Source organism: Marmota monax, unplaced genomic scaffold (genome assembly GCF_021218885.2).
Source record: "Marmota monax isolate L192 unplaced genomic scaffold, Marmota_monax_Labrador192_F-V1.1 WCK01_AAM20220418_F8-fsc00041, whole genome shotgun sequence".
Lineage (NCBI taxonomy): Eukaryota > Metazoa > Chordata > Mammalia > Rodentia > Sciuridae > Marmota > Marmota monax.
Window position 1 is genome coordinate 16,818,685 of NW_026695238.1, and position 24,563 is coordinate 16,843,247.

Here is a 24,563-nt window from a genome sequence, read left to right on the forward strand (position 1 = left end):
TGATGCGGGGCTGCATAAGACACGGCAACTGGCCCCCAGAAAGGGCTGGGAGGGGCAGGACCAAGAGAACCTGGGCAGAGACAGACGTCCCCATCAGGAAGAAAACGTGGCCTTGCCTCCTACTGTTTGCAGTTAGGTGTCACAGTCACGGGAACCGTGAGGCTCACGGGGAAATGGTCTGGCTGCAGACACAGCAGAGGCAGCAGGCGCGGGGAGAGTTAACAGAAAACTCCCAGCTGCCAGGGGCTGCGGGTGGATGGATTGGGGAGACGCGGGGCAAAGGGCACAAACTTCCAGTTTCGGGACTTACTGTGCAGCAGGGAGACTGTGGCTCGTGGTGACATCGTGTGTGTGTACAGTAGCTAGTGCACACCTGTACAAGGTACCACCAAGACCATGGGTGTGTTGACCCACTTGATGGGGGAATCATTGCGGTGTGCATGTATCAAGCCGTCGGGTTGGACACCTTAAATAGATCCTATTTTCCTTGTCAATTACACCTCATAAATCCAAGGGATGAGGGAGAGTCAACAGGAATAAACAAAACAACAAAACTGAGTTTGGAATCCAAAAAATACAAAGCAGTCTACCATGACGAAAACTCAGCAGATGGGCGTTTCCATCTCTCCCGTCGAACCACAGAAATGATAAACAGCCAGAGAGATCCAACACAGGAAAGAACAAGGCCCTGCAATATAAAAGCACAGGTCTGAGAAAGAACTGAACTACTAGGACTTAACCACATTGTTTGTGAGAATCAAAACTCCAAGAAGGAGTACAGAAACAGATTCAATCCAGCAGAAGAGCCTCACATCTGAGCCAATTATAGCAGGTCAAAGTTCAGTGGCAATTTACTTTATCAGGGAAATAATTTGATAGGAGGAGAGTGTTGCTGTGGGGCCAATGGCTACCATCTGTGGAAATAAACCTGACACTCTGGAGGTGTGGCTCAGTGGCAGAGCCCTTGCCTGGCAGGGGTGAGGCTCTGGTTCCAGCCCCAGCACAGAGAGGGATGGGGAGGAGAAATAGATAAGCCTAACACCCAAGCCTGATGAACCACAAATTGCACACCTGCCGTGTGCTAGTCCCCAGGCTTCCTTTCTAGGACTCTGGATCAGTAATATGTGCAACAGAGTTACCTAGGGTATGGGGCTGTATCTGGTGTCCTAAGGAGGATTCCCCAGCAAGGGAATTTGCATAAATACAATTGGATACAGTTGCATTTGACATCCTAATGAGGATTCCTCCACAAGATCGCCTCCTTGCATCCTGCCTCAGCTCTTTCTGGAATAAGCCACACCTCATGAAACTCAGAGAGATGGTAAGGGCTTCATTGCCTTTGAATCCATGTCACCTGATGGTTCCTGAGAGCCTCACCCACCAACACTTGCAGTACCAGTGTACTTATTGTGCACTGTCACTCCTCTTCTGAGTGCTTGGAATTAATCCCTGGGGTAGGGGGCCTGACTCAGAACTTGCCTTATCATAAGGTAATAAGTAAATCACATTAACCAAGTAAATCACACTGCATGTTGATAATGGTCAGCAGAGGACATAAACAGGTGTCCTTGCCCTGCTCTTCTTGGGGTGAGGAGAGCTCCTGCCCAGGCCTTCTGGTTGTAAATTCCCGACAGAGGCACACACTCCCTGCTGTTTTCCTTGTTGGGCTTCAGGTCTTCAAAGCTCATGGTGTATTGTTGTCATCGTGATGTAAATAATAACCTGGGCGTAGGGTGGTGTTTCGCATTGCTATGGAAATTACGCAACAAGGGTCCTAGGTGGATACCCAGCCTCTGACAGCAGCACCAAGGGAGCCTGGAAAGAGCTAGGTGCTCCATGGCAGTGGGCGGGCCTTCTACCCAGCTGCCCCTGGGCGCCCCATTGACCAGGCAGGCTGTGGGCTTGGTGCAGCCTGAAAATCGATTGACCACCCGGATGCTGCTCACACAGAAAGAGTGGGCTTGGGGCATGGGAAGCAAACCCACAGAGCTGCTCCCAGAGAAAGCAAGTTGGCATTACGAGAACCAGGGAATGGCATAGTGAGCCTTGGGGCTGCTGGCTCTGATTAGAGATCACCAACGTTTCTGGGCCCCCCCCCCTTCCTGCCCTAGGGAAAGCCTGAATGGGAGAAGCGGGGGAAAGGACAGAGAGCTGGGAGAACCATACTGTGCGACCTAGCATCAGGGTGGCAAGAGAAGCAGAGGTGGGGCCCCATTGCTAGAGGTGGCCATGAGCTCAGGAGGGCTGGCTGCCTCCAGCCGCTGGAAAGGGGAGGAGCAATTCCATCCTCTGCCTCCAGGAGGAACGTGGTCCCACTCTTGAAGATTTCCACGGCTGTAACCAAATACCTGACCAGAACAGCTAAGAGGAGGAGTTTATTCTGACATCATGGTTTCAGAGACCAGTCCATGGCAGCTGGCGATTGCTGTGGGCCCAGGCTGAGGCAGAACCTCGTGGTAGAAGAGTGTGGCCGAGGAAAGCTACTCAGTTCATGGCATTTGGGAAGCAGAGAGGGAAGAGCCGGGGGACAAGATACAATACCAGGAGCTCCCACCTCCTCCAGCTGCACCCCACCTGCCTACAGTTACCGCCCGGCACTGCGGTCCTTCACATTACTAACCCAGCATGTGGACTGACCACTGATTAGGTCACGGCTCTCCTGTTCTAATCATTTCTCCTCCTGCATTTACACAGAAGCTTTCGGAAGATACCTCACATCCAAAACAGCACTGCGTTGACTTCTGACCTCCAGCTCTGTAAGAGGATGAATTTGTGTTGTTTATGCAAAGACTGCAGCAATAGGAAAGTGTCATCTTGCTATCTCACTCCACTCGGGGCCGCTGGGTGGCTCAGGCATCCACTCACAGATGTTTATTTAAAGGGAGAGCACGAGAGAGACACAATTCCTGCCACTGCTGAGCTCACAGCCCGTGGGGGAGACCAATCGGAAAACAACTGTTTCAGATTACTTCCTTCACAGCGAGTAGAGTGACCTCTCAGGGACCTCAGGGTGGCTCCAGTGAGCAGTGAGGGGGATTCCCTGAGGAGGTGGCTTCCGAGCCGAAGCCAGAAGATGAAAAGAAGCCAGGTGTGAAATGACTAGAGGAACAGATTTCCAGGCAGAGTAGACAGCAAACCAAGGGGCCGGGAGGGAGGGGATCTCCAGGTACAGGACGTGACTTCAGAGATGGATGAGGAGGCCGCTCAGTTAATGAGCAGGGATTTGTGAAAGCCTTCTGTTCACCGGCTCAGTAAGAAGTGGCAGGGAGAGTCTGTGAAAAGCCCAGGCCTCCCTCCCCTTTGGAGTTTGCATGGAATAACAGCTCGCCTCTCCCTATAGGAATAAAACCCTTGTTACATGGAAGGCTGGTTTTAAATGCCAGCCCGTGTGTGGTTGATTAATCCGTCATTTCGCCACCGCATCAATACAGAGCAAGTAGTAGATGAATGGAGTCAAGGTCACCGGGGGAAGGGATGAAAAATACACTTATCCTAGAAACAGGAGGTGAGAAGTCCAGTGGCTCACTGCCAAGGTTGGAGCCGGGTGGGGGAGGAGCTGGCATGAGCGGAGAAGGAGGAAATCACGGGTCTCCAAACATGGGGTGGGAGAGGAGCTTGGTTAAGTGGGTGTGCTATGCGGGCTAGAGAGACATGGCGGTGCCTGGGGAGCCCAAGCAGCCAGGAAGATGATCATGTGCAGCCCCAAACCCAAGATTTAATGCTCAGGACCTGGAAGAAATGAGGAGAGAGGAGAAAGCCTGGCAACCCAGGTGTGTGACCCCAGTAGCAGAAGGGGTTCCCAAGTCACCCCTTCTCAGCAGGTCCTCTGACGACACTGGGTATCACCACTAACACACAGCGTGGTCCTGATGTGGTACAGTGATGCATGGCTTTGCTTATGCATGCTGAGGTACCAGTGCTGTGGAGCACCCACCCATGGACCACTTCAAACTTCATCTAGACTGCATAAGACAGTAAAAAAATGTGCTCCAGAAATTCCACTCCTAGGATTCTAAGTGGTAGGCCCAAAGATATTCATTATATCGCTTTTATAGTGGCCAAGAAATTGAAACCCAAAATACACAGATAAGGTGAATAATTCATAGAAGAGCAGTATGGAGAACCATTGTGGAACCATTAACATTTGCATTAAAAGAAAAATTGTAATAGTTGAATTTATTGGAGAGAAGAACATGGCACGTAGTTTCAGCTTATTTAATCTCCACAATACCCCTGCAAGGTATATACCGCTATCAGTCTTTTCTGACAAGAGAGTAAGGCGAGCAATGCCAAGGAATGGGCCTAAGGACACATTGCTAGCAATTCTGAGAACTGGGATTTAGACCTCGTCAATTTGATTTACCAGGTTCTTCTCCTCCTAATCCTTACTCTATTCAGCTATTGGAAGAATTTGTAATGACAGGGGACAATGTTCAGAATTTGTATTTTAGTGAGAAAAACAGGTGATAAAATGGCACACTCTGCATACTCTTAAGTTTCCTAAGTATCCATATTCTGCAGGATCACGCTCAAACACCTGGGGAGAGGTGACAACTTGGGCATGGGTGGAGTGGGGTGTGTCTCCTATCCCAATGGAATTCCCTTTGTAAAAGCTTTTATAAGTCTTCAGCAAAAATAAATCTGTCTTATACTGTGCAATTTCCTGCACTTCTGAGAATTTATCTCTTTCCTGATGACTGCAATGTCCACTCCAGGGCTGGGGCAGGGCTTCCTGTTCTACGTCCTGTGCTTTCCAATGCTGTGTTCTCCTACAGAGAAGTCTGGTGGACACCAGCATTTATGTCGATAATTTAATGTAATGTCCTCCTTTGTGCGTCATAGCTTTATTCTTCCTTTTCTTTTTTTTTATTTTGTTTTAGCACTGGGAATTGAACCCAGGGGTGCTTAACCACTGAGCCACATCCCTGGCCCTTTTTATTTATTTATTTTTTTGGAGTCAGGGTCTCACTGAGTTGCTGAGGCTGCCTTCCAACTTGAGATCCCCCTGCCTCGGCCTCCTGTGTTCCACCAGGCCCTTTATTGTTTAGTGGTTTGTTTGTTTGTTTGTTTTTTCCATGAGCATTAGTTACATGTATTTAGAAAAGTTCCAAAAAGACACAAGGTGCACTGCCAACCGTGCAGTCATCTGCATGCCCTCCCTGGGCTGCCTCGAGTCTGACACGGGACTTGTCTGCAGTTACCAGGTCCACCAAGTAGTTCTGCGATTCTCCCTGGTGGAGAAGCCCTCTCTTAAACCATCACCCTTTCAAACAGAAGCTTCCATCTTCCGAAGCCTGTGCCCTGTAGGGCACAGTGGAGGCAGTTTGCCTTGCCTCTTGTTCTTGTGCAGAACAGTGGGCAGGATGTGGCTTGTCTCATTATGGAACGCACCCTCGATTGACTCTCCAGGGCTGAGGGTGGACAGCCATGCCTGTGCTGCCTGGGGGTTCTGGAACTGTGATGTTGGCCTTCTGTGAAAATGGACTCCTACCTCTCTCCCTCAGGTGAGTGGAGGCGTAGATGAGCGAGTTAGAGTCCCATGAGCAACTCCAGCATCAACACCAGGACCCAGCTCCATCCTGAAGGAGGCCCAGGACTGGGTGCCACAGGACAGAGCAGGCAGAGCCACAGCCCTCTGACTGTTGGGTGGGTGAGCAGGCATCAGGGCATCCTCCCACTTCCAGCCGTCCAGGGCAGGGGTCCACGGGGTCGTTTCCACAGAGGGAGGAGGAGCCAGGGCTGCGGGAGTACAGGCCAGGAGGCCCCAGCTTTGGCCTGTCCATAAGTGGATGCTCTTTGCCTCCCTTCTCTGAAGCCAGGGGAGGTCCCCCCTCTCAGAAGTTCAACTGATTAACAAAAATAGGGTAAATCAGGACAAGTACTGAGAATGATAAAATGCCTTTTGAGGGACAGCAATCTCGCTGAAAGCGCGCTCTCTGGGCGACGGCTGTTTTCCTGCATGTTCTGCTGGCGTCTTTTATTTTGATTCACCTGGGATTTAAGCTTCTGGTTTGAAATTTAATGACTCTGCTGTATGTGGGCTGTAAGCTGAGAGCGATGAGGTTTTGGGTGGCTAAGAAAATTCACATCTTTGTTATTCAATATGTGGCCAAATCCACCACTTTTGGAAACGGAGGAGTCATAATTCGGCTCTCTGACAGGACGCAAACGTTGAGTAATTTCACACCCTCTCCCAGCTGGGAGGAAACTGCGGCTGGGGGCTGGTCTGGGTGGAGGGGTCAAGGGAGGAACCCCATCGCCGGCTGGGAGCTCAGGGTGGGCCCAGTTCCCATGGTTGAGGGAGTGGCTTCTGGTTCACATGCCCACCATCGCCTGTTACCTTCCACCAGTGACCTGTCTGCCCTTGCTCCGATGCCCTCTGGGGACAGGGGATATCTGCTGGAGCAGAACCAGGCTGTGGCGCAGCCCTGGGATGGGGAGGTGGTCTTGTCTCCATGTCATGGGGAGAAGTCCAGCCCAGCTGCCTTCCAGGCCTCCCACCTCCTGCTCCTAGTTGCTCTTGGAGCCTTATTTTACAAAGTGACCCATTCCCTCACCCTTGCTCCTGGGCGCACCCAGCAGAGCTGTCCAGAGGGACTCTGGCATGTCCAGGCCCTGGAGCAACAAGAGGACTCTGGCTTCTCTGCGAGCCCTTCCTCCTCCTCCTTCCTTTCCCATTCAGAAACACGTCCTCTCTCCAGACCCAACGTCATAAAACGTGCCTGACACCGGCTCTGCCTTTCGGGGGCACTTGCCCCAAGGCATGAGCAGTGGGCTGAGTTGTGTCTGTCTCTCAAAGAACCCGGTCCACATGGAACCTCAGAGTGAGACTGTATTTGGGGACAGGGTCTTTGCAGTAGTCATTAGTTAAGATGAGTTCACACTGAGGAGTGGAGGGGTCAAGGGAGGTATCCTCACGGGAGGAGAAGACTCACAAAACACACACAGGTAAGCAGGCCTCCCGAAATCGGAGACAGGGATGCCAAAGGCTGCCGGCAACTGCCCGACGTTGCTGGAGAGATTCTCCCTGAAAGCTGCCAGCAGGATGTAGCCCTGCCGACCGCTTGATTCTGGACACTCGGCCTCCCAAACTGGGACCACGTAATTTTCTGTTGTCCTAAGCCACTCAGTGTGCTAACTTTGTTACAGCAGCCCTAGGAGACCAATGCAGCACAGATTACCTCTGCAAACTGGTTTGAGGTGGGGTTGGGGGTGGGGAGGACCCATGAACATTTGTGGAATGATTTAGAGAAACAGTTCTTCCAACTGTAGCACCTCACAAGGACCCGCGGCCATCAGTGATGGCAGAAGGCAGACTTGTGCTTGGAGCAAAGGGAGCCCCCACGTTGGTGCTCTGAGCCTCGCCAGGCCTCCGGCAGGGCCCTGTGCTGTCCCTGTCACTGTCCGATGTCATGGGACGTTCTGGGGAACAGGAGAGCAAATAGTGTGAAACAGAGCATGAGTTTCTAAAAGGCTCCAGGGTTTTCCTTCATGGCAATAGAATGTGGGTCAAGGTCACAGAGCAACTGTCCCTCGTCTGCCATGACCTGGCCAGGAGGTTGCAATCCCACTCAGGTACTGAGGGCTCCTCCCACGAACGCCTAGGTGAAGCGTGGACACACGACAGGAGAGCACTGGGACCGCCTTGGAAAAGGAGGTAAAAAAGCAAGAGAAATTAATGAGCCATCTCCCAAATACATCCCACATTTTAAAACTGACCACACCAAAGCACCAACAATTCCACCTTCACCTTTTTTTTTTTTTGAGGGTGGGGGTGGGTACAGGGATTAAACTCAGGGGCACTCGACCACTGAGCCACATCCCCAGCCCTATTTTGTATTTTATTTAGAGACAGGGTCTCACTGAGTTGTTTAGCCCCTCGCCTTTGCTGAGGCTGGCTTTGAACTTCCTGCCTCAGCTTTCTGAGCCACTGGGATTACAGGTGTGCGCCACCACACATTGCCATTGGAGAGGAAAAGTACCGTGAGTCACAGATGCCCACCCCATCGCTCAGGGGACAGATGGGTGCCAGCATTTGCAAGATGCTTAGGGCACCTCTCTGCGGGTGCACAGTCCCCAGGACAGGTGGTGTGGCTGACGGCACTGCTCTAGGCACCAGATTCCAGAGAGGCAGGAATGGGGAGGAGCAAGTTCGCCACCCCTAGCTCAGGCCTCAAAGTCTTGCCCTCAGGGAAACCTTCCACCTTCAGAGGGTTAGTGCAATTACTGGGCTTCTTTCCTGAAGGTCCCATCCCGGAAGTTTGCTCTAGGAAGAGATCTCAGGAGCATCTTGTCCAGCCCTCACATCCTGCGGACATTCTAGAACAGCACTCTTTCCACCATGGGTTTTGTCTTCCCTGGGAAGAGATGTGCCTGGACTCGAGGAGTCACATCCGTCACTTCTCAAGATAAAAAACAGAGACCACCCCCCTCATCTGGATGTCTGTGATAAACTAAAGATGAACACAAATTCTCTGATGCTTCTCCATGCAGAAAGGGACTGAGGAAGGGATCCATGGCCCCTCTCTTGCATCTAGTTGGGCTCCATGGCTGCTTAACCAATCAATTGTGATATAAGGACACTTCCTCGTTTCCAGGCTCAGCACTTCAGAAGCTTCCGTTTCCTGTCCCATACAACATCTTGCAACCTGTCCATGATAAGCCTAAGGCATCTGGAGAGGCCACATATGGACACTCTGGTCAACAGCCCCCAGCTGAGCTCCCAGCTAACAACCAGTACTAACCACCAGCCATGCAAGTGCGCCATCTTGGATGTCCAGCAGAGTTGAGCCATTAGAGATTCCAGCTCTAGTCATGAAGGCGGCACCTGTATTAGAGATCCCAAAGGAGAACCACCAGCTGAGCCCCGGTTGCCCACAGAATCACAGCAGACAATAGGAAGTTGGCATTCGTCATGCAGCATTGAAGAACCAAAGGAAGAGCTGATACCACACCTTCCAGTCAGAGCCTCAGTACTCCAAGAAGGCTTAGCAGTCACTTTCTTTACTCAACAAACAGTACTGAGCACTCACCACGACCCACAAATGTTTCAGCACTCAAGATTCAGCGGTGAACAGAACAAGTTCTCGGTTCTCCTGGGATTTATACTCCAACGTGAAGCAGAGGAGAGAGAAACCTGCTGAGGGCTGAGATGGGAAAATAAACATTTCCTTGGAGTATATTTTTTTTCCAGTATCAGCATTGCTACTTTCAAGCTACAGGCTACTAGCTTTCTTTCCATTAATATTTATCTGATGTATCCCTTTTTACCTCTTTAACTTCAACCTTATTGTGTCGGCTTGTGTTTTTCTCTTGTAAACGTGTACTTGAATTATACATCTTTTAAGAGTTGCCTTCACACGTTTGTGTTTATGTGATTATGGGTATATTTTGACTTGTTTCTTCCATATTGTTCTCCATTTTTTTTTCTTTTGTTATCATTATTCTCAATAATTAGTCACCTCTACAACCTCTCCAAATTTCTCTCCAAGAAGCCTGATTTCTGTTTAAGCATTTAGGCACCACTTCCCCACGTATCCTCTGTGTAATGTACGGGTGCATAATCAGGTTCCCCTTCATTTCCACCCACTGTTGGTCATGCTGCATCCCCATAGAATGTAATGTCTACCTGGCAACTTGGCGAGGATTTTGTGCATCCAGCATGCTCCTTCTCTCCCGAGTGTTCTCTTTGCAACACCCTCCAGTCTTCCAGCCCTTTCTCCCCAGGATATACTTCATTGCTTCATTTGCCATCATCTCTTTAAAGTGTGGTGCTTCGTCTGAAGACTTAGGCCTGGAGGACACTGATCTGCCCCAAGAAAAATGAGACTCTTTCCTCCCTGGCCTTAGACAAAACCCCATCCCTGCAGAGACGAAGCTCGCACAGGCCCAGGGAGCCGAGACTCACGGGACTCACGCAGACTCACCGTCAACCCAGCTCATGCCACGTCTCCTGGGTCTTGTGCTTCGCCGCTGAGCCGTCTCAAGGAAAGCACCAGGCTGAACATTAGCTCCGGTTAGACTTCATCTCGTTGAGTCGGCCGGCTGCCCTTAGCTGTCAACGTTGTGTCACCCACAGAAGCGGATATTTCCTTTGCTCAGATCTTTCTCTCTGAGATTTCCACAGCTCTAGTCCAGTGATTCTTCAATGCCTCGTCTTCTTCACCAGAAGCACAGTCCCACCTGTTGGCAGTTTGAGGCGGGAGGTGGGAAGGACAGGAAGGTACCCCCAAAGAACATGCACACTCCCCTCTCTGAGCCCCATTAGTCCAACTCTCACACCAGGTGTGATCATCCATCTGTGAGAACAAGCCAGAGCTTGCTCAAGTGCGGCAGACCAGGGGAGACCCACTGAGGAAACCCACGGAGGGCAGGGTGGCCGTGTGACTGGTGTGCAGTAAGCACGGGTAGGCTCAGGTGCGACATAGGGGGCTGAAACAAAGACATGGCACTGGGAGGAGGAAAAAACCCTGGATGTTTTTAGGACAGGCATGGTTGGTGTCTTGGATTCGATCCAGGTGCAGGCTCACTGGTGTCCCCAGGAATTCACACTCTAAAGTCCTAAGGCCCAGTTCCTCAGAACAGGACCATACCTGGGGATGGAGCCTAAAGAGATAAAGTTAAATAAGGTTATTAGGTGGGCTCTAGTCCAGCATGACGGCCTCCCCTTGGAAGAAGGGGCCACCTGGGCACAGACAGGGAATCTGCATGAAGACAGGAGAGCACGACTCTCTCCAGGCCCAGGAGGGGCCTCGGTAGGAACCAGTTCTGCCTCCACCTTGACCTGGGACCTCCCTCCTCCAGATCTGTGAGGAAACTCATTTCTGCCAAGCGACCCCGTCTGTGGGACTCATTACGGCAGCCCACGCTGACAACACAAACCCTGACATCCTGTCTGGCGAGGCCCCCTGGGGTGGCTGCAGTGACCCACCACCTTCCTGAGGCCATCCAGCTCGCTTCTAGCAGAGAGGGCTCCAGGAGATGCCTGTTGCGCCTCCCATCAGAGTTACTCCTCTTCTGCATTCGAGACTCACCAGCATGGCTCCTCTGATGGATGAGAACAGAGCAGGCCCTGCAGGGGTCACCCTCCATCAGCACTGGCCAGGGAGACAATGAGGGAGCAGAGCGGGGGCGGGGGCAGAGGAGCGAGAAGCAGCGCTTCACACTTACCTGGGATGCAACTCCCACAGGAGGGTTGGCTTGCTTTCTTCAACAGCTGTGGTCAGCAGCATCAAATCAGTCCTCTAACGGAGTTAGGACACTGGAGTCAGGCGTCGGTAACAGCAGCAAGAATCAATGCAAAGAGCCTGCGAGCAAGAAAGTCAACACTAAAGCAAGCAAAATAAGACAACAGGATGGCTCCAGATTACCCGGGGGCCCCCCCCCCCCCCCCGCACAAACCATGTGCTCAGGACTGCTGGCCAGCGGCTGCGGCTGCTGCATTTCTTTGCAAGTGCAATTATTATCCATGTATTCTCACCTTAAAACAAAGACCACATGTTATAATTTCCCGTGGATATCATTCATGCTGTCGGGCTCCTCACTGGTGATGTAAGATGCTCCTGCACAATTCCTAATAGTCACCTCTGACCATTCCTCCATCTAGGATTTTGTCATTTGCCTGAATAAGCCCTTTTCCTCCTCCCCCTCCTCCTCTTTCTCCTCCCCCTCCCCTCCTCCCCCTCCCCCTCCTCCTCTTTCTCCTCTCCCTCCCCTCCTCCCCTCCCCCTCCTCCTCTTTCTCCTCCCCCTCCCCTCCTCCCCTCCCCCTCCTCCTCTTTCTCCTCCCCTCCCCCTCCCCCTCTTTCTCCTCCCCCTCCCCTCCTCCCCTCCACCTCTCCTTCCTCCCCTTGCCCCTTCTCCTCCCCCTCCTCCTCTTTCTCCTCCCCCTCCCCCTCCTCCCTTCTCCCTCCTTCCTCTTCCCCTCCCCTCCTCTCCCTCTTCCTCCTCTCCTTCCCCCTTCTCCTCCTCCCCCTCCCTTTTTACCCTTTTTTTGGTACCAGGGCCCAGAGGTGCTTAACCACTGAGCCACACTCCCAGCTCTTTTTTTTATTTTGAAACAGGGTCTCACTAAGTTGCTGAGGCCTTCCTAAGTTGCTGAGGCTGGTTTTGAACTTTCGATCCTCCTGCCTCAGCCTCCTCAGCTGCTGCGATCACAGGTGAGAGCCAGCACTCCCGGCCTTTTTTACCCTCTTTAAACTAAAAGCGTCATTGCCCAGCCTAAACTTAGGTGGTTGACACCAGAGGTAATTAACCACTAATTAATTGCCATCCTAAATAGTTGTGGAAATGACTCCAATGGCCACTAAGTCAATTCTTCAGCGAGGCTCCTGGAGGATCTGAGTCTGCCACAGAACAAGGATATGGCTGGGACAGTGCTCCCAACTTGGAGATGCAGTGAAGTGACCTGCACTTTGACAACAGAGAAAACACCACGCAGAGAGAACCGCAGGAGAAGGAGTGTTCTCTTAAAGAACATGAACCAAAGCTCTGGGATTCTGGAACAGCCAGGTCAATGAGGCCTCACTGGATCGTGATTTCCGGGTAGTTAATCTTGATCTAGGTTTCCCAGAATATCTATAGTTCCAAGAGGACATGTTTATAAAATAAAAGGACTATTTGGTCTCATCTGGGCAGTGGCACGGAGGAGGACAACTTCAGAGATCTGTTACAGACTTTGCCATGATGAGGCAATAAAACAGCTCAAGCCAATAAATAGGGTTTAAAAGAAATCTGGGGTCATTCTAAGGTCGTTTACTACAAGGCTAAATGTGCTATAAATTTAAAAAACCTAAACCCAATCACGAGGACCTCTCTCTTCAGCACAGAGACTCAGAGAGCCTGCAAAACTGAAGTCACCCCGCCAACTCCATTGGCCCCAGCCTTGCGAACAGAGACCACCTCCCCTGGGTTGAAGATCAGCTCAGGAAGGAATCAAGAAGGCGAGGGGTGGGCAGCACCAGACGGAGCCACCACCGTGGTGTGGCCTGGAGAGAGGAGCTTCCACAGGAGCAGAAGGACGTGTGGCCCCGCAAAGACCCCACGCCACCGGGAAGCAAGGCTGTGTCCCACAGAGAACAAGAAGTGACCCCCCAGGAGCTAGGAAAAGAAACCCCGAGACCCCGCACCCCCAGGCTGAGGAGGAAAGCGGTGCTGGCTGAGGTCCTAACCAGCCCCCAAGTCCTCTCACAACGTCCCACCAAAGGTCCAGGGAGAGTCTGGCCACCACAAGGAGGAGAGCCAACATCACTTTGAAAGTCCCAAACTAATGACACTGGCACCTGGGTCTGCCTTTGCTGAGAGTGGACCAGAGCTCCTGGGCCTGCCTACGCTTCGCCTGGACCAGGGCATGGATGCAGCTTGACCCGCCTGCGGCCATCTTAAGTATAACTGCCATTGGTGGCCCCAAGTGACCCCGTCAGCTTCTCCTGAGCAGTCTCCAGCCTGTGAGAAGTAGACAGATCCCTTACTGTGTATGCGGAATGCCATGCCCAGACCCTGGCACCAAACGTGTCTGACTCTCCACTATTAATCTGAGATAAACTCGGTACGGACTCTGACAAAGTTACTTCTGTCTGACCACTTTATAAGCCCTCATCTTCTGACCCAAACTGTGGGGAGCCACTGGTCTTATTATCACCCAGAACCATGCTTCTGTCATGAAGTCCCCCATAAATTACACACTGTGCAATCCTGGATCTCTTCATTTTTATTATTATTGTTGTTATTATTATTATTAACTATTAATTACTTTGGTATCATGGTACCCTGGGACTGGTTGTCATACACTAGGACCCAATCACCAAGCTACCAAGAAACAAGAGACTCCACTGAGAGGGGAGAAGAACATGGGGGAAAACCCACCTACCACAGAAACACACAGGAGCCTACAGCTAAATGGGAGGTGAGACATTGAAAAAACCCCTCCCTCCAGCACCCCAGCCTCCAGATGCACACAGTGACGCAAGAGGGTTCAGCAAGGGTGAACACAGCCACCGAACAAGAAAACCCAGCCCCAGCCCACCCCTGCCCAGAGCAGCTCAACCCCACACCAGCAGCCCCGGGGGAGTCTGCGCCCACTCCAGGCATGTGGTCTGCCCCAGTCCCCACTTTCTCCACACCATGACCAACATTAGCACAGAAATTTTGAGACTCTTGGTGTTCCCCTCTACAGGGCTGGTGACCGCTCTTGTCCACTGCTGTGTCCTGAGCAATGGGCTCAGAGGCTGGACGTGACCATCAGCCAGCAGGTGTCTGTGGAGTGGGAGTTTCTTCCTCAGATTAAGATGCTGAAGATCCCAACACACTCTCACATGCACCACAGAAACTAGCAAAAACTGATGAATCTTAAGAAGCAGACTATTTTTAAAAAGTCATTTAAGAGACCGCAAAGTCTGAAGAAACAGGATTCCAGAGACAAATCACTTCTAGGGGAATTGAGACCAGCAAGTGCTTTTCTGCTCTGAGGGGAATTGGTAGGTCTGGGGAAGAGCGGAGTCGATTGTGGGGTCGGAAAAGGCCAGAGGCATCTGCATGGCCCTGTGGCCACATGCATGGAAATGAGGCCACTGTCCTCACCCACTCTTCACTCGCATAGGACTGTGGGAGCACCGTGGTACCTGGAACTGAAGGGAGAGATGGGAAGGAAAAAGAGAGACAGAAGGAGGGGGGGGGGCAGGGGTGAGAGAGGGAGGGGGAGGGAGTGGGAGGAAGGGGGGGAGAGATGGAGGCTTACAGGGAAGTTCATAGCTTTAAATATAAGTAAATAAGGAATTCAAAATCAACTTCTAAGCATTTCTCAAGAAAATATAAAAGAGAAAATGAAAGGAAGGAGTGTGAAGGGAGAATAAGGGTGAAGACAGACATCAGTGAAGCAGAAGACAAGTGCATAGTTGAGGACGCGGTGGAGACAAATGTCGTTATGGAGGGGAACACCAAGAGTCGGAGCAGTGTGTCCAGGCAACTGAGGACAGCGGATAAGAAGTGGGGCTCCCGGATCCCGATGAGCCCGCTCGCCTGGCTGGTGTTGGAAGGGCACACTGATGCGTTTTCATCGTTTCTTTCCTTTTCACCTATTTTTATGCGAGCTTATTTTCCCTGTATCCTCTTTACCTTTAAAAACCACAACTAGCGCTGGGGTTGTGGCTCCGAGGTAGAGCGCTTGCCTAGCATGCGTGAGGCACTGGGTTCGACACTCAGCACCACCGAAAAATAAAAAAGTATGTGTTCACCTACAACTAAAAAATAAGAAAAAAAAAACACAACTAAAGCCAACTCAACTATCTGACTACTCACTCATCCTATTCAGTCAATGAAAACAACAGGAAAAAACCTATATAAATCCTACTTCTAGATGATCTTGCCTCTCCAAACCTAGCATTTGCTTGGTTTTGTTCCTTCACTCTTAAATATAACAGATCAGCAGACAGTTCGTATTTACTCATATTCACCACTAAACAATTTGTAGGACTGCAGAAATGCCAGGTGGCTGCATGTCAGATAAAGCTCCAGGCGGGGCCCGCGGGTGCCAGCAACCAGCGGTCAAGTGTGAGCTGGAGTCTGTTCGCCTCGTCAGGCAAACCTGCACAGGGCTCTGCCTGCCTCTGTGGCACCTCGCAGTGTCCTGCCCTGCCCGTCACCCAGGACCCCTCCAGGGCCGTGGTGCCCACTCCACCCTCATGGCTCCCACAGAGCAGTGGGCACCGAGCACTGGATTGGGAATTACAAATTAGTCTCCACCGAGGTCTGCCATTAATGAGCCATATGTCCTGGGCCAGTGACTTCCCTGTCCTCAGGCTCCGATTCCTCCTCTGTAAAATGAGGACTTGGGACTAGCGAGGCCTCTGGGTACCTGCCAGCTGCCACATCTTGGTTTGTGGTAATTAGCCAGTGCTGTTTTGCAGCTGTGTATGTGCACTTGGTTCCTGCAAGGCCGGGTACTGAAATGAGGAAAGCTTGTCCTTTTTCCTGGCCTCTGGTCTATGCTCCGCTGCTGTTTTTTGGTTTGGTTTGGTGTGGGAGACCAACCGTACGGGTGACTGAGTCACACTCCCTGGCTGGGTGCTGAGGCGCTCAGTCATAGAAACGTGGCAGAGCTTTTCCCACCCTCCTTGGGTGCAAGGGCTGGTGTCTCCTGCATGGATGTGTCTTCCTACAGCCCCATGGTGGAGCTATGCTCACCTGTTCCTTTGTAATCTAACCCCTTGCCCTGTTTAGGATAGAATCTTCCATGGAAGTGCCTTGTGTGTGTCCCCTTCTCTTACTGTGCCCTTGGGTGTGGCCTACCCAGGTGTCAGTCAACCTGCTGACAGTGGACATCATGAAGATAGAGTCAGCCCCCTAAAATCTGACCCCTTGCCTCATTTGAATAGCTTCTCCTCAATAAAAGGGGTCAGCGTTGGGCTGGGGATGTGGCTCAAGCGGCAACGCGCTCACCTGGCATGCGCCGGGCGCTGGGTTCAATCCTCAGCACCACATAAAAATAAAATAAAGATGTTGTATCCACCGAAAACTGAAAAATAAATATTAAAAATTTCTCTCTCTCTGTCTCTGTGTATGTCTTGTCACAGCGACCCCAAAGAAAAAGGTATTTGTGTCTCTTGTGTGGTTATTTTGCGCAGCCCAGTCAGCCCAGATTATCTGGAGTGACCCCTGAGCCTTTTAGTCCCGAGAACAGAAACCCAGCAGTTTGGTTTGGGTTTTTTGTTTGTTTGTTTGTTTGTTACCAGGGATAGAATCCAGGAGCACTTAACCACTGAGCTGCATCCCCAGCTTTGTATTTTTTAAAACAGGGTCTTGCTAAGTTGCTGAGGCTGGCTTTGAATTCGAAATCATGCTGCCTGAGCCATGGGATTGATCATAAAGGTGTTCCATCACGCCCTCTGGTTTGAATGGGTTTCTCCCTCCAAAGCTCATGTGGAGACATGATTGCCCTGCAAAACAGTTTTGAAGTGGCAGAGCCTTTGAGGGAGGTGATTAGGTCATGGGGCATCACCCTGGGAAGGGACAGCTGCCCATGGAGAAGTGGTGGGAGCCTCCCAGGACTGGCCCGGCCGTGGGAGCAGGTTGTCATAAAGTGAGTTCAGCTTCCCGAGCTCACTCTCTTGCTCCCTCTCCCACCACATGAGCTCTCTTGCACGCTGCCTGCCATGTGATGCCCTCTGCCTCGTGGCACAGCCAGGGGGCCCTCAGCAGGTGCTCAAGGCCTTGTGGCTCTCCAGCTTTCTGCCCTGCTGGCCCCAGGTATTCCATTAGAGCCACACAAAGGGGAAGGATCGGGCCACCCCCCAGTCTCACCCTAACTTCTCCAGGTCACTTGGGCCAAGGGTAAAACACCAGGAACAATTTAAAGCTTTACCCAACCTCAGATGTGGAAAAGAAAAGAGAGGACACTAATGAGTAGTGTTGGGAGTGGGGCTCAGATGTGCCGAGGTCACATCCTGCTCCTTCCAGCCTGAAAGTCCCATAACTGACTTAGTAAGGACTCGACAAACACCAGTATTGTTATCTCCTTGGCAGACCGTGATCAAAATATTAAGACAATGGCACTAAGTTCTTTGATAGTTTGAACCATTGTTTGGGACGTGTTCTCGCTCACCCCGTCATGCTGTGGATGTGGTGGCCACCTGCCTGCTGAGACTGAACTCGCTGTGCGGCTTCCTTTAGTCAGTCAGTGTTGGGGTGTGGGAGAGATGCACCCGGAGGCTTTGAGAGCAAATCCACAGTGTGGCGTGGTCTCAGGAGACCTGTGTTGCCCACCCGGTGGAGGGCCAAGGTAGCCACTACCCACATGGACCAAGCCCATCTGCAATCTGAAGCCAAAACCCAGCCTAGCATCGCAGGGTTGCCGTCTCCATGAGTGTGTGTGGAGGATTGTTGCTTTAAGTGGCTGAGCTCTGGGCTGGCTTATTGCACAGCATCACTGTGGCAGTGGCCAACCAAGGGGCATTGCCACGATGCTATTCAGAGCCAAAATCTAAACAAGGCAAAACTTCTGGGTGTCAACCATTCGTCCTGAATGCCGTATTTCCACACACCTACTACCTCTCTAGCCCTTGGTCTGGGGTCTGCACACCCTAGAAAACCTTCCTTGAGTACTCCTCTGCCAGGTCTTAGGAGTATCTTGTAAATTTAATATCTGTGCCCTCTTCATGGCTACTGAGTGCCGTGGATAAATTAACAAAAAAAAATAATAATGATTCAGTGAGTCAGGGACTATTCTAGAAAATGCCAGCCTGCTATGAAGGGACACCTGACCCTGCTGTGGGGTCAGAGAAGGTGACGGGGCACAAACTGAGACCTAAAGAAGGGTAGGAATAAGGAGTGGTGTGCAGGGAGGGTCTCCCACTGAGGTCACAGGCACAGCAAGCCTGTAGGGCGGAGCTCCTGCCCCAAGTCCCCTGGTGCCTCCCCCTGGTGCTCCCCTAGTGAGCTGGCCAGCCACAGACCTCAGGCTGGACTCATGCTGGTCTCACCCTCCCACGGGGAGCTGCTGGGAATAGCCGTGCTGGGTCCGCTGCGGGAAAGCCCGAGTGTGCACATCCTGGAAAGGGCTGGCACGGGCTGCTCTCCCAGCCGGCTGGTCCCCCTGCTCACGCTCTCCCAGCCTGGAGTCACCTTCCTTATCTTCAAGGTGCCATGGCTGAAGGAGGCGCCCTCTACCCTGGGCAGACCAGCCAGCTCCAGGGAAGAAATCCCTGGTGACCCGGGGCTTCCCCAGGCTTTTCAACCAGCACCAAGTCCTTCCTGCCCCGGGGCAGTGGCAGTGACCCTCGGCTCTCCCAGGGAGCACCCCTGCAGGGGCACAGTTTCTTCACATCCCAGGACTGTGTGTGGAGACTGGACGGGGAAGACTTCCTAGGTCACCACACACAGATCACAGCTGGCAGGGAGCTCAAGACCCAGCTGCAAGACCATCATCTGGACATTGGATATCTGCTGCTTCTGAGGCTGGAAACCCAGATCTGCAAAGGGACAAGGACCACAGCCCTGGCTCCATCACTCCTGGAAGGCGGCTTCAGCTCCTCCATCACCAGGCTGATTGGACCCTGCTCTGTCCCCATATGCCATCACTGTCTGCCCCATCAGCCCCCCGTGAGCATGCACAGGCACATATGAACACACACCCGCCCAGAAGCACACATGCACACTAAAGCACATGCACATACAAGCACGAACCTCACGCATACAAGCACACACATGAGCACACACACACATGCACTCACATGAGCACACTCATTCACAAGCACACACACAAGCTCATGTGCTCACACACTTGTCACAGATTCAGTCACACACAAACACACACACAGGAGTAGGAACCCAAGGGGTTGAAGGTCAGGCTGCCACTGCACACAGCAAAGATGGCCCCCTGCAGCTTCTGTGGTCAGCACTGACTCATCGGGCTGCTCAGGATGGCCCTCCATGGTCTCCCCTCCTCCCGGGCAGGAGGTGGCTGGCTGTGCCCTAGTCTGGCTCCTGTCTGGGTGGAGAACCTGAGGGAGAAGCCGGGGCGGGCTGGGGGTTGTGTGTGGTATGTCTTGTGGGGGCTTGGTGTGTATGTGGGGGGGTGTACACAAAATCAACATCATTCAGAGCAAGTGCCCAAGAAACTCTAGAAGGAGAACTCTTCCTAAGCCCTCTTTTCCAGGTTTTCCCAGTTTTTCAAATTTTCTTACTGTCAATTTCCCAGCTTGGCCCTAACTCAAAGGTGAGTTTCTTTTCTGGAAATAGAGATTCTCTAATCGATACACTTCTGAGCAACATCAGCAAATGCAATTTAAGGCAGATTAAAGTTCAGATTTTCCCATCAGCCTGAAGGAACACCCGGGAATGTGGAATTCCAAACAGACCACACCCCGGAAGCAGCTCTTTGCCTTTGCTGGGGAGGAGTTTCCAGGCTGGGCCTGTTGAAGAAGGCATCGGACACTGCTTCCTGCAGGCCTTCCTGCAGGCTGATCAGGGCCAGTCCGGAGCTTTCCTCCTCCACGGCAAGGTCGGCTGTCTCACCAGGCGCATCTCGGCAGACCCCATGCCACATACCTCTGCAAAGGACACTCAAAAGTGCAGAGGCCACATTCACTGTGCTGGTCGCCAGGGAGCACCAGGCAGGTCACTGACATTGGGCAGCAGAGTGGGGCCAGGTGGACAGCAGAGCTGCCCGCACTGGCTTCTCTCTCATTCCACACCAGCTCCCTGCGGGCAGAGTGAGGGAGAGGGCAGGTGGACACCAGGGAGGGTCCCTCTTCAGAAGTAGCAGCCAGCCTCGAAAGGCAAAGCTGGCTGTTTCCAGGCAAAGTGTTCTGGAAGGAGTGGGGGAGGGGAGGAGGAAGAATGGAGGGAAGAGGAGGAAGAGGGCCAGTGGTGGCTGCACTAAGCAGTCCAGCAGGTAGTCCCAGGCCTCCTCCCAGTTTGTGCCCAGAATGCCACTGTCTGCTCCTGGAGCCAGAGATGCAAGCACCACGTTCATGGGGGCCTTGGACCCTGGATTCTGGAGGGGTCGACCCAGCAGGAGCCTACCATGGAGGAAGCAGGGAGCAGAGCAGAGGGGACCTACTGCATCTGCTCCCTTGGATGGTCCCACCACTGACTGGCCACCTTCTCATCTGCTGACTGAGCTCAGTGTGTTGGGTCAGGCTGCTGGTAACAAAATATAGGTGACCCTCCACAGCAGGGTCCAAAGTGTGCCTTTTGGCCCCATGAGGCAAGAGAAATCTGCATTTCAGACTTTGAACTTGGGTCTTTTCCTGAGCTAGTGCTATGCAGTCCAATCCGTGCTCTGGATGCGGGGACAGCTCACAGTGCACTGTGTGGCTGAGCCAGGTTGCTCAGTTGATTAGGCGTATTAAGTGCATTTTTAAATCAGGATATTTACAACTTATTTATTGAAACATGACCTATCATAAGCCTGGGAGCATCTGCATCACAGATTGGGATGTTCATAAAGAATAGACACTGATTCCTCATGTTCTGAAGGCCAGAAAGTCCAAAACCAAGGTGCCAGCAGACTTGGTGTCTGGTAAGGGTGTGTTCCTTACCGGTGGTGACCTCTGGCTGACCTCATGTGGTCGAGGGACTAGCTAGCTCTCCACAGTCTCCAATCCAGAGCTCCTCCCTCAGGACCTGCTCACCTCCCAAGGGCCCCCCTTTGGGGTAAGACATTGACTGGAGAATTGGGGGATGTAAACGTTCAGTCATGGCAGAGATTGACAGCGCGCTACAGAGCCATAGCCAAGTAGGAATGACGCATGGCATTTTTGGTTGAAAGGTGACCCCAGCAAGCCATTGAGATGATAATGATTATGTTAAGATGCGCATTCAATTGGAGATTTGTGCCCAGCCAGACTGCGGCAGAGCACCCTGTCCCCACATCCATCTCATGCCTCTGCCAACAGCCCTCAGCAGACTGTCCTCAAATGCCAACCTGAGTACACCCTCTCTGTCTTGCCGGGGCCCTCCCAACGTAGCCGAGTTGGGCAGATACACCCTCTCTCGCTTTCCCCACCTTTATGTCTCCATTCTGCCCAGGCCTCCGAGAAAGCCTGCTTACTAAAGCGATCCTAGGAGCACATATACAGAGCCCCCCTTTTCCTTTGGGGGGATGTTCCAAGACCCTCAGTGGATGCTATGACCACTGGCAGTGTCAAACCTAGCCTAGACTGTGTTTTTTTTCCCAAAAGTGTACATCTACACCTATGAGAAAGTTTTATTTATAAATTAGGCATAGAAAGATCAACAACAATTTCCTATAGATCTATGCCACCTCGGCAAGCCGTCTTTTTTCTTGTTGTTAAGTAGAAGGAAGCACTTTACAGCTTCTCCTGGGGATCTTTGAAGCCCCTGCATCACTACCACCATCAATCCCAGGATGCCTGGGGTCATTAAGGGAAATGAGGGTAACGTGGTCAGGAGCATTGTGCTACCCTGGTGTGGCGATTGACCTGACCATGAAACAGGAGCTAGGTGACTGGTGGGCGGGCAGTGTATACAATGTGTTCACGCAGGACACAGATGATTCACATTGTGGTGGGACAGAGGAGACAGTGAAGGCCTTCATCGCCCCACTCAGAACAGGGTATATGGTTTAAAAGCATGAATTCTCGATTCTGGAATTTTCCACATAGTATTTTTGGACCATGGTTGACTGTGGGTAAACAGTATAAAATGAAACTGTGGATGAGGGGCCCTTCCAAACTCTGATGTCACCATTGTTCACAGGATCCTCCTACATCCCTGGCTGTGGTGAAACCGGGTCCCCCACAAGGCGATTGCTGCACTTGTTACACCCTCCAGGGTGCGGTCTCGTCCCCCAGAGCGCCAGGGAGTGTGGGTGCCGGGTCTCCGTGGCAACTACCCAACCACTGCTCTCCCAGCCCCACCAGCCCCCAGCCGCACACCTTTCATCCCTTCCCAAAAGCTGACCTCAGCCATCCCCCTAATCCCATGGTGTCATTGCCACACTTCAGTCTTTGACAAAGTCTAGTTTCCCTTCTTATCTCATAGGAAACTTGATCAGGCTGCTGAGTCCTCATGACCTCAGCCATCACCAGGCTCTGCGGCTCCCAACGGGCGGCCCTGAAATGACCACTGTGCAGCGCCTCAGGGGCCAGCTCCCACACTGCGTGGAGGGTCAAGCCAGGAAGGCACTTCACCAGAGGACTCCAGGGCCACCAGGGGCGTGCTCAATAACAGAAAACGCCCCGTGCATTAGAGTGGGGGGAAGGGATTGATTGGTCGTTTGGGCAATGGTGTGGTGCCCACTCTAGGGGGCCGTTACGAATCTCTCTGAGGAATGATGCTGCATTCAAGACTATCTAAACGTGAGGTGAAAGAGCAGGATCTCTGGCTTCAGTGCGGTGGCAAGAGCCTACGATGATTTACTGTAACTTTACTAATGAAAGAGTGCGTTGCCTTAGCAAAGCGATTTTTTTCCTCCCCTGGCACAAAAAAAAAAGTGCAGGAGGCAGGGCTGTCCTGGGTAAATAGGGACAAGGAGGAGGTCTCCAGAGCTGGTCTCAGCACCTAGCCGTCGGGGTAGGTCACCAAGCACAGATCGCGGCTGGCAGGGAGCTCAAGACCCCGCCGTACGTGCGTTACACCGCTCGAGCCAGAGGGCTCCGAGGGACCAGAGGGCAACCAGCCTCTCTGAGCCCCTCTGCTCAATTCAGACAGCCCACAGGGTTCAAAATGTCAAGGGCATGTGAATGACTGTTATCTAGGAAAAGCCCAGGAACCAGGGTGTCCACCTACAGGGAGAAACTTCTATCTGCTTCTCTGCTCAGACTAGAACCGGGTGGGAAGGGCTTCTTGTCTCTTTTAGGTTTTGGATGAAAATAAAAGATGATAATACTTACCATTTATTGGCTACTTACTTTAGACCAGATCCTGTGCTGATGTCTTTGCAGGCTTCAGCTCACAAAAACTCCATGAGAGTTGTTATTTTAAAGGAGCTGAGGCTCAGAGAGATTTAGTAACTCTAGCAAGATCACACAGCTGGTACCTTTATCCAAGTCTGATTAACTGCAAAGCTCACGTTCATAACTGCAGCCCTGAGCCCTCGAAGGGCTCAAGGATGTCAAGGGAGCCCCACAGCAATTTTTCAACACCTGTTCATGCAACAAATATCTCCGAGGCCTCCACCATATAATGCACTATCCATAAAACAGTATGAATTGGGAAGCAGCCTTGGGGCAAAGAGGCATGAGCATAAACCCCGGCATGAAGGCTGCAGAGGCGTGTGTGTGGCTTAAGAGTCCCAGTTTATGAAGAGGCAGCAGAGACCTCTGCAGCTGGTGACAAGAAACAGAAACAGGGAGACGGATGGAGACATACAGAGTCAGGGGTCAGGGCCCAGGCGGACAGAGATGCAGCCATGGCGTGGGAGGCTCCTCCCCGGCAGAAGTCAGCCTGCGTGGGCCGTGGACGCTAAGAGGTCTGGGAACGAGCAAGCCCTCCCAGTCCCTCCCTGGCTAAGAAATGCGAGTCTTGTTTTACTGGCAAGAACGCGAGAGCAAGGGAAAGGACAGGGCTGAGCTGTGGTTCAGGGAACGAGCAGAGCCTTGGTGTGTGAGGTCCAGAGGGAGCCAGAGCCGGGCAGGCAGTGGAAAGGTCGCAGCTGCCCAGGAGAGGGGTGCGGAGGGGCCTCACCCCAGCCATAGCACAGCCACAGCACAGGAGGGAGACGGGGAGAGCTCTGGCCGTGGGAAAGGAGGGCAAGGACAAGGCAAGGGTGGGAGCCTGAGCCCTCTGGGGAAGAGTGCCTCAGAGCTGACCTTGGACGTCTGAGATGGGGGACGACAGCGAGTGGGGGTCGTAGAAAGAGGAGGGAGGACGGCCATCCCATCTCAACAAGGGCCTGATGGCCGTGGTGCAAAAACCAGAAAGGTAACTGGGAGGTCCACGGATGGGGACAGAGGGAGGGGACAGCGCATGGGGCAACAGGAAGGCTCCATGAGAAGGTGCAGGGACAAGCACTGAGCCTGTCTCAGGGGCCAGGACAGGAACTGGGAGCCAGGTCCAGTCCTGTGGAGGGGGGAGAAGCTGGGAGCCCAGCATGGGCTGTGGCTG

General features: G+C 52.4%; 1 long non-coding RNA gene across 1 annotated transcript; it reads right to left on the bottom strand.

Moving 5' to 3' along the window:
- Positions 1-8,526: 8,526 nt before the first annotated feature.
- LOC124089660 (uncharacterized) lies at positions 8,527-11,500 on the bottom strand. The gene is made up of 5 exons (XR_009226311.1): positions 11,401-11,500; positions 11,170-11,306; positions 9,927-10,182; positions 9,629-9,808; positions 8,527-9,146 (listed from the first exon to the last, which is right to left on the bottom strand). It is a non-coding gene; the product is annotated as an uncharacterized LOC124089660 (long non-coding RNA).
- Between the last annotated feature and the right edge of the window lie 13,063 nt (positions 11,501-24,563).